We start from the raw sequence: 12296 nt of genomic DNA, 5'->3' as shown, positions 1-12296 counted from the left end.
GTGTACCTGGTTTCAAGCTGCTAGACCATCTTTGTCAAGCTGGTCCGAGCTGGTAAACCACATTGGAATTGCAGCAAGTCTGTTGGCCTGTTCCACCAGGAGGGAAACTAGGTTCTGATGCTAACTGATTTCAAATTGTTTAAGCCAGACCAAGTTGATCATTTATGGTCATTAGCTAGTCCAAGCTGGTCTAGATTGTTTAGCGCAGTGTTTTCCAACCATAGTCCTAGATTATCCAGAACAGTACACATTTTGGATGTCACCTTTACCTAACTCCATTTCAGGTCTTGGAGTCACTCCCAAGAACTGAGTTGAATGAGGTGTTTTGGATTAGAGAGTCAAAATGTGCAGCGTTTAGGGGTAGCCCATGACCAGAGTTGGAAAACAGTGATTCAGCAGATGCACCATCACCGAATGGACCTGATTTAAACTCGGTAGACCATCTTGAACAAGGAAGTTAGACCTAGTACATCACTTAATCCAGCAACAAATCAGCCTGTCCACCTTCAACTGGTATGTCACTGAATTACCAGCAGGGTTTTCTTACAGCAACAACTCAATTGGTACCCGCAGTCTCCCTTTAAGTATATATGTGAACACATGGGCTGTTGGGTAATATTGCACTGGGAAGTCCACACCAGTGCAGGGAGGCTGTGCAAAAGTAAGCACTGAGGGTACCTAGTAGTCTTAAAGGGACCACGCATTGTGACCCTTTTGAAACCTAAAATGACCAGTGGACTACTCTATTATCTATAGAAAACTAATGTAAACCACATTAAGTGTGCCATTTGAGACTGGGCCTCTGTATAAAGTTGGTATTTGCTCTGACACAAAGGACTGCTGTAATGTCAAAATGTTTTTTTTTGCTTTTTTGTGTGTGTGTGTTTAATGTTGAATAAGGACGAATGTTGGGATGCAAGTCATGTACAAAAACAACTGCAGTGCTCAACTTTTATGTGCTAGGTGTACTTGTTCAAGACACACACACACACACACACCAATCTGTATCTATGTATCTCTGTACTCTGAACAAGGTCGTTCACCTGGGATTGGTGTGAATTAGCTGGCTGACGCAGTTTCTCACTCTCAGACTGAGAAGGTATTGGACCTGAGAGAATATAGCTACTGCTTGGGGGTGTGGGGAAAGGGAGCTGGGGGTGTCTATGGAAAAAGAAAGCAGACATCATCAGTACTGTGATGTCACAAGGGACAGCTGTGGTGGTGGGGGGTGTGGGGGGGGTAAGCAAGTGGGGTTTTCCTGCCATAGGCTATGTGTGTCCCAGACAGCCAGTACTTACTGTTGCTACACAGTCACACACATACACCAAAAATGAGAAACTGAAAGACAAACTGAAATGATTTTTTGTAATTAGTAAATTATACACATGAACACAGAGACACACATCCATGCACACCACATTACAGATAATAGTTATGATTTGGTCAATAGCTATATAAATACATTCAGGTTAAATAAATTAGTTTTTAACCTATCAAGTGCAGTCTTTATCCTTTAGGAGCAGTAAAAAATCCCATAATCATAATGTGGAAGAAATAAGCACTAACTCTTCTTAGAAATGCCCTGCAAAGAAAATGAGCATAGCTTCACCATTTTGGTGCTAGGTGCTAATCTCACCAAGCTTCATAACTAACTTGACCAGCATTACTGTCTCGCTCAATCAGATTAACCAGAAAGATCATGCTGTACGAATAGTTTCACCAACTGGTAAACTGCATGGCTATGGTCGAAGCTAGTCAAGGTAGTATAGATTGGGTTTCTCAACCCTGTTCCTAAAGTCACATCAACAGTACACTTTTTGTCACATTAGCCTAAATCTAATCTGACCCATCCATGGACATCCAGGAACAGGGTTGGGAAACACAGGTTTAAAACCTGCTTTTGCCCTGGTAGACCGTCTTGGTCAAGATGATAAACAGCCTTCAACTTTAAGGTGCTGAAGTTGTTTTTTGTAGCATGATATTTGGTTTCATGTTCTAAAATTAAAAACAGACTGATCACCGTAAGATGGCTTTTTTCAGCAGGGTTTTCCTAGATTAATGTTTGAAGATGGCATTTACCTGAACACAAAGTTCTGTCAAACTGGGAAAATATTAGAATGCAAGTCGTGTACAAAAGACACTTGCAACTTTCACACATGTGCTGGTGATCACAACAGACTAGCTTACACAATCTTGGTCAATCAACTTTACCAGAAAGATCATAATCCATCATCCAGTTTCACCAACATAGTGTTGCTGTTAAACAATATGGCTATGCTTATCCTCACGCTATGCCAGACCTAACCAGCATAAAGCAGCTTGTGTTAAGCAGCAAGGTGGTTTAAATTCCACTTTTTCTCTACAGGTCCAATACAGTGGAATTTAAACCATCTCTGTCTGACAATTTCTCATCAAAATACAAAGACAATCCTATTACATCCACCAGTATTTAGACTACTAATACCATTTGTCACTGAAAAATGCCAATTTAAAAGAAGAACTATGAAGAGGAGCAAACAAATCAGAATCTCTTAACTAAAGCATATTAATAGACTCATCTAAGAGTAAGGAGGCAGTGCCTTCCTGAGAGGAGCGGCAACACACTATATTGACCTGTTCTATATGGGTGACCCATAAAACAAAGAACGAGTACCCTCAGTTTCAAAGGAAACTGGGACAAATGCAACATCAGACACACACAAGCACATGCTTTCCCCAAACAGTCATTGAACAGAACAGGCTAAGAGGGGTCATTCCTATATAGACAGTGAGTCAGAGTCTATGGAGGAAGTAATATTTGAGCCTAGCACATCGGGTTGAAAACTCCATACCGTGTCACAGGGTTAAAGCTTTCTTTATGCAGTATTAATGCCAGGGGCTGTAATCTAGGTTACACAGAGAAAAGCTCCCGGAGGCCTGTCCAAGTGTCTGCTCAACTACATGGAGGGCGATACAAGCAACTCACACACACACACACACACGCCCTGCATCGACTCCAGCTGCTGTGCTGTCAACGTTCAAGCGATTACTATCCACAAACAGCTCAGCATGCTCTAATTTAAGATAAAGGCTTTGGCTCTCTCTTTCTAGATGTCTTTCTAGACCTGAGCTTCTTTATTTCCTTTATTAGGGATGTAACAAAGGGCTTATTATGGTGAATATGATAATTACAGAGGCTCGAGATAGGAATGAGTGTGTATGTGTGGGACTTTTCAGTCCACAGAAACACATACTCCCACACACACAGTGTGACCTGAGAGAATTCATTAAACCCGACCTGTGCTCTCTGGCAGCTCAGTTCCCTACTGTATACTGAGCTCTGGTTCGCTCTCTTTCTTAAACAAGAATTTTAACACAATCCTATACCAAACTATTGGAAAAATGACCAACACACAGTGTGCAATTATCCTTGTCAATCTACACCAGGCTGAGGTCACTATACCGCTCTCACCTCGATATCTTGTGGTGTCCACTGCAAAAACAATGTCCTGGTAAGTCACACTTACCTAGGACTGAAACCAACTCCCTACTGTTTAAACCCTGAGTAAGAAGAGAATTAGCACCTCCATCTCTATGAAACACCAAAAGACCCAACATGGGCTGGGCTTCTGTGTGCTGTCGTTCATAGTGCTAGAGATTTTTACCTATAGACAGAACTATTATTAAAATTATAGTTGTTTTCATAGTCACCTTTACTGTTCCCTTTATCCACCCTTAGGACAGAAAGAAATAACACAAAATCTCTTTATCATCTCAATTTTGTCTCCTAGTCCAGTGGTTCTCAACTGGTTTGGCCATGGGACCTACATTTTCCCATGGTCATCAAGTCATGACAATTTTTTTTATATATATATTTTTTTAAAGGGCACCTATTACGCCCCTTTTCACAAGATGTAAAATAAGTCTCTGATGTCCCCAGAGTGTGTATGTGAAGTTTTAGCTCAAAATACCCAACAGATCATTTTTTACAGCATGTTTAATTTGTTATTTTTTGGGGCTCAGAAAAACGCACCGTTTTAGTGTGCATCCCTTTAAATGCAAATGAGCTGCTGCTGGCAGCCCATAGGGCGGAGCCTCGCGTGCTCGCGCTCATAGCCAGGACAATCTCATCTGATAGTATCAAAACAGAAACTCTCAGTAGCAGTGTTCATTTAGACCCAGAGTCGAGTTGGACAATAATGCAAACGGAGCCAGAGAATATATGCTGTATGGAGGTATAGTTTATTTTAATTACGGATATAACTTATTAGTCATCTGCTTTTATCTGCTATTAATACAAGCCAGCTGTAGCGGACCCCTCCCGAATGATGGCCAAAAATATACTGATGAGTTCAATGAAGTTTATTGTACATCACACAAAAGATGAAGCGTCAGTTTTACTCCAGAGAATCACTGTAAGAGCTGAATAAACATAGTGCGCATTAAAGTCTTATCCATAAACTCTCTCTCTCTCCCTTTCATTATCATGGAACATACCCACAGCGAAGTACACAAAACACTCGTTAGAACTAACAGTAAACAAATATACACATATTTTCAGTGGGTGCTTAATAAACTGGTAAACTTTATATCCGTAAAAGACTCGATGAGCTGTCATAAAGTGCGCGCTCTCACTTAATTTCTTCCGTGATCAGTCACGTTAGGCCTGTCGCTCTGGAGACTGTAAGCTGGAACACGAACAGTTGGTACTGATCCATCCTCGAATAACAACCGGAGTAAATGAAGACTGCTGTGATTTCTTACATCCAACAACAAAACACCTCAATCGCTTAGGAGACATTCTTGTCTACAGCTGCTCCAGCGTCGAAACACTGGTGGACTGTGTCCAGCTCACTCAGGGCGGGTCTATGCACAAACTGCAGTGTCAATCAACAGTCGTGGGCGGGGCCTGTGCAAAGTGACGTCACATTGCCCCGAATCTGAGAACGGCTTGCTTTGAGACACTGCTTATGATTTATGGAGATTTTAAAAAAGCACTGGGTGGATTTTTTATCATTATAGGGTGGTTGTGTACACACACTGCCAACACACACTGTTCAAACACCATGTAAAAGTGAATTTTGCATAATAGGTGCCCTTTAAAATTTGATCTAATTCCTACTTCCTAAAGCGTCCCACTTTACTTAACATACACATAATCAGTAAGAGTATGACTAACACTGATGTATAAACAGTATAATGTAAGGCTATTAAGTAGGCCAAACAGTCCTAAACTGTATTTTGGGAAAGTGAATAGAATGAACATCCTACCCACATACAAACACATGAAGTACCAGTTACATTGAAGCTCTAATATGTAATTTTTTTCGCGCTAGGGGTCGATAACCTCTTACAATAACAAAGGTGTAAATTGATGACGCAGTGTATAAGCAAAATTATGGAACTTGTCGTCATACCGATGGATCTATTAATGTTTATGGGAAATAATGTTTATGGATAAGTGAATACATTCATGTTTTTTAACATGACTGTGTTGTGAAGCAGGTCGTGATTGCTAATGATAGACAGATATCAGCGCCACACGCGAGTCCCACGGATATAAAGGAATGAGGACATTTCATTCTACCAAACTACCCTCAAGTGCTAAATTACTACTCATATGGGTCAGTTTATGTAACAAATTAAAATTGTGAGGTAACGCAGCGCTGTTTCACTTGGTCTACACTAGGGATGCACCGATCCCACTTTTTTTCAGACCAAGTACACGTACAAGTACTTAAATTACTTAGTAAGTACATTAAGTACTTACTTGCCGATACCAAGTACAGATATGAGTACTTAATATTACCATACAGTTCTTCTGTTTTATTTTCATCAGATGTTTTTCACTTTCTGACTGTAACAAAGTTAATACAACTTGTATATACAAATTCCTTGTGTTAAAGGAGCTATTTCTCACCCCTCCTCTTGACAATTTAGCAGAGCATAGTTTGCAGTCTGCTCTACTTTTATCATCATCGCTTATCTTAAAATATCTCCACACGGCTGACATTACTCCTCCTTCGACTATCTGCTCAACTGACAAGAGGTTAGGCTAATGTCTCGTTGCCATAAGGGGCCGTTCACATATCGCGTTTTTTGCGGGTGCAAATTTGTTATTTCAAATAATAGAAGCAAGACTTGCATGCGGTGCGGCACTTGTTTTTCCAGGTGCGCCTATGTTCATTGTTGCATAGCAACGACAGACGCCACGGGAGCGCAAGTGCTTGAGGAAAGAAGGAGAAAGCGGTGCGGTTCCATTCCACGCGTTTTTAGAAGCGATATGTGAACGGCCCCTTAAAGTGGTATCGGGTGCGGTTGTATCGGGGTAGTTTTACGAGTACGAGTACATGGGCACAGTATCGGACCGACATCCGAGTACTGGTTACGGTATCAGTGCATCCCTAGTCTACGCTATCATGCTAAACTGCATTTGAGTTTGTTGAAAGTTATAATGTTATTCTATGTGTTAGTTTGTTGGCTGTATGAGACTAGCAGTAAGCTAGATCAACATACTGATCATATCATAACATTTCATCATGTTGAGCTTTATAACATTGATTCGTTTTATGTCCATTTGCTCATCTGTCTAATAAAGTACATGCAAGAGCGAGAGTACATGAGTACATCTAAGAGAGTACATGCTTGACTCTGTCAAGTCGAAGTTAGTCGCGGACGTGGAGCTCTCGGCATCTCGAAAACGCCACGCCGATATTGATCCTTGTTTTATTTTTCCTTTTGTCCCAAAGTCTGCTTGCCATGGTCCATAATGTTTGAACGAAACAACAACAGCGTGCTGCTAGACGTTACGCAGTTGTCCACGTCTGTCGCCATGGTTACTATGGCAGTACAAGCGGAAACCAGGGATAATGCGGATATTGACAATTGTCATTGACAGGCGACACGTGACAAGGGACGGGCACTATTTCAAATTATGAATTTATCTGAATTTACAAATTCTTGGAAACATTTAAGATAATGTAAGTACACAATTGAAATAATTAGTTTGAAGTATTGTACCTACTTTTTGGTAATTTTGTGACGTACTAATTTACAATGTAATTATGTTGTTGTATTTTCTTTTGCTCTTTATACGTATACAGTATTTGGTGAAGTGATATACAGCGAGCGCAGTTAAAGAGTGCACTACAAGCACAGTTTAACATCTGACTGGACAGGAAAGTTAATTTTTAATGACTTTTTATTTAGTAACAAGTTATGAAAATGACATTAGAATAATTACACTGACAAATCGCCTGGAAACATCTAATCTGACCGCAGATGCTGAATCAGGACAACATGTTTTTCTCAGGCACTCTTTACTAAAAATGCATCTGACGGAAGAGTCAACAGCTTTCACGCATGTCTTTTAAAATAAAAGTCTCGATTCAAAACAAACATTTAGAATTATGTTTTACTGCTGTTGCTGTTTCTTTGACTGCACACTTTCCACAACCCACTCAAAACATCTAGCGACCCACCAGTTTAGAAACACTGTCCTAGAAAGTAATTAGATGAAATGAAGACATCTGTTTAGGGATTCGACTTTTCACTTGAACAAAATAACTCACAAATCTCACGTGTCTATAGCTTATACAGTTCAGACATCGCAATAATGTCTAAAACTGTGCTCAGATACCAAAGTAAATAAATATGAATTCAAACATATCTGATCCAATATCTGAAAGTTATCCACATTAATTTTTAGCTTTATACTGATACTGTTTGTGCATAATTGTCTCATTTATGTCTATTATTTTAGAATTTTTTTATCATCATTTAGTTCCAGAAGATATTTTGAAAATTACCAAACAGCTTTGGCGACCATTGATATCCAATTTATGTTACACAGAAGAACGTTGCACAGTTTTGGAATGACATGAGGGCGCGTTTTATTTTTGGGTGAACTATCCCTAACAAGTCCCTCAGAAACATGACCTCTCAGAAATAAAACTTTCTTATGTCAGCAATATCTGATATAGCAATCAGATATGAACTCAACACCAACTCATCAAATATTTCTCAATACCTCCATTTAGACATGTTAATACAAATCAGAGAACACAATTAAGTCTCCTGAGGCATGAAAGAGCATCCCTTTGTGCAGTAACATTTTCCTCCGGTAAGACAGCAAAGTCTGCGATCAAGACTCAGATTTGTGATCTCAATATTCTTCTAAGACTAAAATATCTGAGCTAAGCTTTCCACTTTAGATCTAAATAGATCTGAACTCTTACTGTGTGTCAATAATTGCCTCAAATGTTCTTTCTTAATTTAGGCGCACCACCTGAGGCAAGGTTGATACTTTATTGAGACATTATTTTAAAAGTCACCTCAGCACTCTGTGAATGGCCAGACTCTGATACATGAATTATTTAACTTATAAATAATTAGGCCTATTCATAATATTTATAGATAATATTTGAGTCTAAAAAGAACATCAGCTTTGGCTAAGGCACAATCTACAAAGGAAGGAGGAAAAGAATGTACAGTACTACATCCACTACTGCGTGTAGTCAGGTGTGTGTGTGCGTGTGTGTGAGAGTCAGGGCTCCTCCAGGCCTTCCCGCAGTGGCGTCTAACTGTCTGGCCTCACTGCTGAGAACATGCTGCTTAATTGAATCCTACACCTGTTACTGGCAGGTACAAAAGTGCTGCCAACAGGGGGCAGAGCTCTGTGTGGCACGGGGCATCCCCTTCAAATCTGAATGGGTCGTTGTGTGCTTATGTTCTACGTCAGCAGTGATGCGTTAAGAATGTGGATGAGCATCAGTGTGTGTTTTTAAGAGAGAGAGACAGATGTAGACAGAGAGGTAGGTGTAAAACACTGCCGTTTTGTGCATCTGAATGTGAGCGAGAAAGAGAGAAAGACAGTTAAAGGTTGTAAGAAGTGTTGCTGTGTGCTTGGAAGCAGAGAGGGATGGAAAAAGGCGAAGGGTCAAAGGTTATTCCTGTGAAATGAGAATTAGGATTGAGTTAATTTGATAAAGGCTAGAAGGGCTCCCAGATTGTGTCCTGGACAGCAAGAGGTTAGCAGCAAGACAGAAAACATGTGCTACGTTTATTCCACGTACATGTACACGCAAACACAGATACACGCTAAAACACACACACACCTCAATAACATCCACATCCTTCAAAAACACACACACATAGGCTTACTGTATAAAGCCCATCTATATGTCAGTTTTGTAATGCCTGTACAATCGTCAGCGCAATGCCAGGACACAAATGTTGGTACACCTATCATTACAAAGGATTTTTCATAGACGCAATGTTTTTTATACTAAGCTAATTATACTTTCTATTGGCTAACCCTCTATAAATCTCTAAACAGAACCGTCACAGAAAACTGAAAATAAAATATTATTATTATTTATTTTTTTTAGAATTATGGGGACAGTTGGGATGTCCTTGTTATGTAGGGTTTGCGTTCTGTCCCCTGAGTCTGTTCTCACAGCAGCGCTGTCAGTCCAGAACAGTCTATCTGTATCTGAATTACATCACATTACACACTCATTGAAATTCGTGACCACCTGCGTGCGCTTTGGCTCTTTAGCTTTAACAATGCACATGCACAAGTGCGCACAGACAATCTTCTATATCCCTTACTGCCCAGCCGAGTGGCAGCCAAGGTTGTGAGACAATGTGTGTGCGTGGATTATACTTGATATATTGGCAGGTATTAAAGGGATAGTTCACCCAAAAATCTAGATTCTGTGATCATTTAATCACCGCGTTGAAACCAGTGGTTATCCTAAACTAAAAGTAAAACTATTAAAACTCATTTTCGGCAACTGAAATAAATAAATAAATCCAAAACCTGGAACATAAAAGGAGATGTTTAGCAGAATGTCCAGACTGCTTTTTCCATACACTGAAAGTGAATGGAGTCCAATGGAAAGCCGTGGTCACCATTGAGTTATTATGGAGAAGAGAAGCTTGGAGATTCTGCTAGATAACTTCTTTTTATTTTTACCTGAACTATAGCTTTAACACTAGCCAAGAGGAGAGAAAAAAGTCTGTCTGTGTGTGTGTGTGTGTGTGGGTGTGTGTGTGTGTGTGTCTCAAACAAAGACAAACCCTGCGCACAACAGCATCGAGGCACTTCCCATGACTCCATAATCAGACAATTAATCGATCCTTAAACCACCGAGAGTTAATAAACAAAGACTGGGCGGGTGGGTGGTCAAGACAATGTTGTTAATGAAAATAATTGTTAACTGTTAATGAAATAGATAGAAGATAGAAAAAAATAATTAGCAGCAGAGCGAGAGGACAGATAAAGCGGCGGAAGAAGGGAAAGGAGGGGGGGCTGGTTGTCCGCTGTGGCATGATTGCAGGTAAGAACACTCTGAAATGTAGGGCAGAACTCTTACAACACTCGCCAACAGCACCATGGGGAGGAAACAAAATGGAGGGCCGACATCGAAGATGTGTAAACTTATGTCAGCGGAGTGGAAGATTCAGGTGCAGGTCTCAGAACAGGTTTAGAACTCATTCCCACAAAAACAGAGACAGAACAGGGTGCACAAACACACACACGTGTTTCTGAATGGTGCAGTCAGGAAAATACACATGTAAAGGGCTGAAAAAAATATGGGCAGAAGGTAACAGATTTGCTCAGTCCAAACCCTAGATGAGCTATCTATCTAGATGACATTTGTAGGTTTCATTTTTGTGACACTTCTATCATTTTGGCTGTGTAAATTGCACATCCAAATCCATTGCAATGAGCTAGGAAAATTCTAAAGAAATGTCAATTGTGTCAGGGTCCTCCTGATAACCCTGTCAGGGTTTATTTTGCGATAACGACTGGCTAACTGTGTATTATTCAGCATATTACACTTAACAAATACATCAATAAATGGACTTGAAGTATTGACTGCAAAGTGCTACGAGAGACAAAACTAGCACAGCTATGTAGGAAATCAGTTGCCTGGTGCAAGTCAATAATTCAGATTAGCATAATTGCATAAAAATAGTTAATCACAGAATATCACAATTCACAAATCAGAGTCGAGTAACCTAGAGACCTGAGTGATAAATACAGTTATAGAACTGAAAAGTATTAAATAGACTGTGTATTTTTTGTTCACTGGAGTATTGTGTCATTAGCTTAGCAAAAATGGTAGCGGTAAACTTTGTAGGTCTGTGAAAGTCTCAAGTGATATTTGCATAGTATGTGTGAGTGAGTGTTAATGTACAACCACACTGGACTTGATGATCATTTCCATTCATATCCATGCATATGTGGGTGAGTGGGAATGCAAACTGAAGTTCAAGTTTAGTGAACTCTGATCAGCTAATTCGTATAACAAAAACGCATTTAACCAACAGAGGTTCCAATGTCAAAAATTGACCTCTTGGCTCAAAACGCAGAATACAAACTTCAAATTTTATGGTAATGTGAACGTGGAGAAGAATTTTAACATTTTGAATTTAGTATTGTTTGCGACTGATACATTATTAAAAAAAAAAAAATAAAGGCCTGGAGCATGGGATTGCACCCTGTTGGCCACATTATTTGAGGAGTACAAAATAATTTAGCATACTTAAAAATGTACCTTTGTAGCTTTTAGTCTATGTTTGTTAGCTGACTCAAATGTTCAAAAGTTTGGGGTTGGTAGGATTATTTTAAAGGGTTAGTTCATCCAAAAATGATCCCATAATTTACTCACCCTCAAGCAATCCTATGTATATATAACTTTCTTCTTTCAGCCAAACACAATCAGAGTTATATTAAAAATATCCTGGCTCTTCCAAGCTTTATAATGGGAGTGAATGGTTATATGGATTTTGAAGCCCAAAAAAAGTGCATCCATCCATCCATCCATCTTATAAGTAATCCATACGGCTCCAGGGGGTTAATAAAGTCCTTCTGAAGCAAAAAGGTTATATCCCTATTTATAACTTTATAAACTATAATCACTTGGCTTCAGGTAACGGCCGAACGTGAGTCGAGTTCCGCCGGAAGAGTGAACTATGACCCGATGTATGACGTAGGAGTAGCGTAAGCTTAGGAGAGAGTAGACGCCTCTCACGGTTCAAACAAATAGGGCTGGGCAACAAACTCAAGCTCCTCCGACATTTCTCTGTAAAAAGTCCCACTTTAGACTTCTAATTTGGGATCTGTGTTTTGCTCTTTCCTCTGTGCTTCTGCATTCATCAATGTGACATGCATCGTGCCAGAGGTCACTCTTCCACTAGTGATTGTAGTTTATAAAGTTATAAATATGGATTTATTATTTTTTTTACAAAAAACGCATCGCTTCGCTTCAGAAGGCCTTTATTAACCCCCTGGAGCCGCATGGATT

General features: G+C 39.8%; 1 protein-coding gene across 1 annotated transcript in view; it reads right to left on the bottom strand.

Annotated features, from left to right (window-relative positions):
* adgrl1a (adhesion G protein-coupled receptor L1a) overlaps window positions 1-12296 on the bottom strand; it is a gene marked incomplete at both ends in the record, with an annotated part of 94817 nt that overhangs the window by 39868 nt on the left and 42653 nt on the right. The gene's annotated exons all lie outside the window — the stretch shown is intronic.

The sequence above is a fragment of the Scardinius erythrophthalmus genome, assembly GCF_964197995.2.
Source record: "Scardinius erythrophthalmus genome assembly, chromosome: 1".
NCBI classification, from domain to species: Eukaryota; Metazoa; Chordata; class Actinopteri; order Cypriniformes; family Leuciscidae; genus Scardinius; species Scardinius erythrophthalmus.
This window is presented reverse-complemented; position numbering and strand designations above follow the sequence as displayed.